The sequence below is a fragment of the Arachis stenosperma genome, chromosome 2, assembly GCF_014773155.1.
Source record: "Arachis stenosperma cultivar V10309 chromosome 2, arast.V10309.gnm1.PFL2, whole genome shotgun sequence".
NCBI classification, from domain to species: domain Eukaryota; kingdom Viridiplantae; phylum Streptophyta; class Magnoliopsida; order Fabales; family Fabaceae; genus Arachis; species Arachis stenosperma.
Window position 1 is genome coordinate 16,969,762 of NC_080378.1, and position 4,921 is coordinate 16,974,682.

The window sequence follows — 4,921 nt, forward strand, 5'->3', positions numbered from 1 at the left end:
GATTCCGTACTTTTAGTTGGATTTTTCTTTTCTTTATACATTTTTGTTTATCTTTATTTTTAGTTGTGGTTGTGATTAGAAATCATACTTTGAATTGCAAATACTTAGTCACCCTTTTTGCATAATATATTGGTTTTAAGTGAAAAAGGAAAGGGTGAACTAAGAAAAATTTTTTTTTTGAATTTTTCAATCACAACAATGCTTAGTCAAACATTGAAATTTTCCAAGGAATTTGAACATAGGGTGTCAACCCAATTGATTGAAAGAAAATTTTTGGTAAAACTTGCTTGAATTTCACACTTTGTGAAGCATGTATTGAATTAAGGACACAAGCTTGTGAGACTTGAGCCTATTGATGTGGTTACATTTTATAACCACTTATTTTTCATTCTTGTGTGAAATTGCTCTCTTTTTTTATGATTGTGATCCTTGATTTGCTTGATTCTATATATATCCATTTATTTCTTGTATTTATGCATTTGTATGTTTGAGGCCATTATTTCATTAGCCACTTACCCAAATAGCCAACCTTTTATTCTCCATTGTTAGCCAATTTTGAGCCCATGCTTAACCAACTTGTTCTTATTTTCGCACATTACAAGCCCAAGGCAGAAAACCAATGAAAAGTCCTTGTTTGAATCTTGATTAGCCGAGGCTAGTGAGAGTGTTTATTATTCAAGTTGGTGAGGTTTGGGAACATTAGATGGGATAAAAGGGGTAGTACACTTTTATGTTTAGGAATCGGGTACATATTCATGTATTGAGTAAATGTAGAGACCTTATGCATTGATGTTCTTGTATATAGTTTGGAAAAAAAAAAGAAATATATATATAAAAAAAACGAATGAAAAAAAAAAGGGAAAAAATGATGATGATGAAAAAGAAAAAAATATATATATAATAAAGAGGGGACAAAATACCCCAAAGTGAGGTCAACAAAAAGGAATCAATGCATAGGTGTTATGGATCAAGAAATAAGAATGCACGAGTATGTGAGAAAAAGTGAAGAATGGGTAGTTAGAATAGTTTGAATTTGTATAGGTCATTGTATAGTTAGGTGGGGAAGTCTATGCTAATCAAAGACTCAAATCCTAGTCCACTTAACCATAAATGATCCTACCTTGACCCTAACCCCATTACAACCTAAATGAAAGACCTCATGATGAATGTATGCATGCATGGAATAAGTGTTGATTGTTAGAAGGAAATTAAATTTTGGAAACCATGATTAGAAGAGAATTGAGTGAATTAACCCTTAAACACTTGAGTGAAGAGAGCGGATATACATCCAGTGAGGGTTCAAAAGTTCAATTACATGTATTCACCCATATTATCTATATTCTTGCAAGTTTGGAATCTTTTTGACAATTCAATACAGTTGTGGTTTGAATCTAATTCTTATCGCCTAGCTCTTGCGCTTACACACATCTCTTGGGAATTGACTTGTTTGAACTAAGCATTTCCATTTGCTTTAGGTAGTTGCATTTAAATAGGACTCATATAGTTTAGTTGCATTCAATAAATGTCATAACCCTTAGTCCTTCTTAATTTAGCATGAGGACATGCTAAGGTTTAAGTGTGGGGAGGTTGACAAACCCCAATTTGACGGTTTATCTTGTATTGAATTTAGGGTATTTTGATGACCTTTTCTCGCATTTAGCTTATGAATTAGCATGGTTTTGTTATCTCTCCCATATTTGTGCTTAAGTGTAAAAACATGCTTTTTAAGCCTTATTTTGATGAATTCTAGTCTCTCTTTGATTCCATAAGATGCCTTGATGTGTTTGCTAGTAATCCCAGGATTGGAATGGGCTAGGCATGGATCAAAGGAAGCGAGGAGGAAAGCATGCAAGTGGAGAAGAGCACAAAAAGCCAAAGAAGTAAAGTCAGCCATGCACGCGCACGCGCACAAGGCGCTTGCGCGCACACTGCGATACAGGCCAAGGACGCGCACGCGTACCGTGCGCGCACACGTACCGTGCGCGCACGCGTCGATGATGGCACATGACCTCACTAATGCAACACGTGCCTGGCGATTTGAGAGGGTTTCTGAACCCATTTTGGCGCCAATTGCTAAGGGAAAGGAATAAAAGGATGAAGGATTAAAGGGAAGGAGGACAATCATCATAGGGAGTTAGTTACCATTAGTAGTTTAGGATTAGTTTTAGAGTTTTAGAGAGAGAAGCTCTCACCTCTCTCTAAAAATTAGGATTAGGTTTAGTTCTTAGATCTAGGTTTTAATCTTTGCTTTCTTCTACTCCTACATCTCAATTCTTTGTTGTTACATTCACCATTCTTCCATTCTTTTGTTGCAATTTCCCTTATGTTGTTCTTGTATTTTGTTATAGATCTAGTATTGTTCCTTTTACTCTCTTTCAATTCAATAAAGGTAATTCATGATAAATGTGTTTCTTTTGATTGTTGTTGTTAATTCCTTTCAATAATTGTTGTTAGATTTCATTCTTGTTGTTGATTTGCTATGTTTTCCTTTTATGCCTTCCAAGTGTTTGATGAAATGCTTAGTTGGGTTTTAGTGTAGGTTTTGTTCCTCTTGGCCTAGGTAGAGTAATTAGTGACTCTTGAGTTATCTAATTCCTTTGTTGATTGATAATTAGAAGTTGCTAATTAATTTGAATGCCTTTAGAGCTAGTCATTCCTTTAGGAGTTGATTAGGAATTGAGAAATCAAATTGATTCATCCACTTGACTTTCCTCTATGGTTAGAGGTTAACTAAGTGGGAGCAATACACAATTCTCATCACAATTGAGAAGGATAACTAGGATAGGACTTCTAGTTCTCATATCTTGCCAAGAGTTTTATTAGTTGTTAGTTCATTTTCTTTGCCATTTATAATTCTTGTCTATAATCTCAAAAACCCCAAAATAACTCACAACCAATAACAAGACACTTCATTGTAATTCCTAGGAAGAACGACCCGAGGTCTAAATACTTCAGTTTATAAATTTTAGGGATTTGTACTAGTGACAAACAACTTTTTGTATGAAAGGATTATTGTTTGGTTTAGAAACTATACTTTACAACGAGATTTCATTAGTGAAATTCTAAACCGTCAAAAATCCAATCATCAGGCGTTTAACGCCCAAAAGGGTAGTGTTTTGGGCGTTAAACGCCAGAATGGTTACCATTCTGGGCGTTTAACGCCAGGATGGCACAAGAGGAAAGATTTTGTTTTTAATTCAAATTTTTTTAAGTTTTCAAAATTTTTAAAAATAAAATCTTTTTCAAATCATATCTTTTCAATCATATGTTTTCAAAATTAATTTCTTTCCATTTTTCAAAAATACTTGCTAACAATTTATGATTTGATTCAACATTTCAAGTATGTTGCCTTTTCTGTTGAAAAAGGTTAATGTCTGAATCATATCTTTCTTGTTAGGCAGGTCATTAATTTTTAAAATCAAATCTTTTTAAATTGTTTTGCAAATCATATCTTCTCAATCATATCTTTTTAAAAACCATAACTTTTCAATCATATCTCTTTAATCACATCTTTTTCAAAATAGTTTTCAATCATATCTTTTTAATTTCTAATTTCAAAATCTTTTTCAAAAATCACTTGATTTCTTTTCCACTCTTAGTTTTCGAAAATCAATTAGTGTTTTTTTCAAAATATTTTTAAAATATTTTTAATTTATTTTCAAAAATTTCTTCTCCTCTTCTCACATCCTTCTATTTATGGACTAACACTCCTCCTTAATGCACAATTCGAACTCCATCTTTCTTGATAAGTTCGAATTCTTCTACCTCTTCCTTCTATTTTTCTTTTCCTCTGACACCTCAAGGAATCTCTATACTGTGACATAGAGGATTCCATATTTTCTTGTTCTCTTCTCTTTCATATGAGCAGGAGCAAAGACAAAAGCATTCTTGTTGAGGCTGACCCTGAACCTGAAAGGACCTTGAAGCGAAAGCTAAGAGAAGCTAAGGCACAACTCTCTGTAGAGGACCTAACAGAAATTTTCAAAGAAGAAGAACCCATGGCAGCCGAAAACAACAACAATGCCAACAATGCAAGGAAGGTGCTGGGTGACTTTACTGCACCTACTCCTGACTTTTTATGGGAGAAGAATCTCTATCCCTGCCATTGGAGCAAACAACTTTGAGCTTAAGCCTCAATTAGTTTCTCTAATGCAACAGAATTGCAAGTTCCATGGACTTCCATTGGAAGATCCTCATCAGTTTTTAGCTGAGTTCTTGCAAATCTGTGACACTATCAAGACTAATGGGGTTGACCCTAAGGTCTACAGACTTATGCTATTCCTTTTTGCTGTAAGAGACAGAGCTAGGATATGGTTGGACTCACAACCTAAAGAAAGCCTGAACTCTTGGGAAAAGATAGTCAATGCCTTCTTGGCAAAGTTCTTTCTACCTCAAAAATTAAGTAAGCTTAGAGTGGAAGTCTAATCCTTCAGACAGAAGGAAGGTGAATCCCTCTATGAAGCTTGGGAAAGATACAAACAATTGATCAGAAAGTGTCCCTTTGACATGCTTTCTGAATGGAGCATCATAGGTATCTTCTATGATGGTCTGTCTGAACTGTCCAAGATGTCATTGGACAGCTCTGTTGGAGGATCTCTTCATCTGAAGAAGACGCCTGCAGAAGCTCAAGAACTCATTGAAATGGTTGCAAATAACCAATTCATGTACACTTCTGAAAGGAATCCTGTGAACAATGGAACGAATCAGAAGAAAGGAGTTCTTGAGATTGATACTCTGAATGCCATATTGGCTCAGAACAAAATATTGACTCAACAAGTCAATATGATTTCTCAAAGTCTGTCTGGAATACAAGCTACACCAAGCAGTACTAAGGATGCTTCATCTGAAGAAGAAGCTTATGATCCTGAGAACCCTTCAATGGAATAGGTGAATTACATGGGAGAACCCTATGGAAACACCT

General features: G+C 34.9%; 1 non-coding gene across 1 annotated transcript; it reads right to left on the reverse strand.

The window, feature by feature from the left end:
* Nucleotides 1–4,404: 4,404 nt before the first annotated feature.
* Nucleotides 4,405–4,512, reverse strand: LOC130965002 (small nucleolar RNA R71). The gene has a single exon (XR_009081062.1). It is a non-coding gene; the product is annotated as a small nucleolar RNA R71 (small nucleolar RNA).
* Nucleotides 4,513–4,921: the final 409 nt, after the last annotated feature.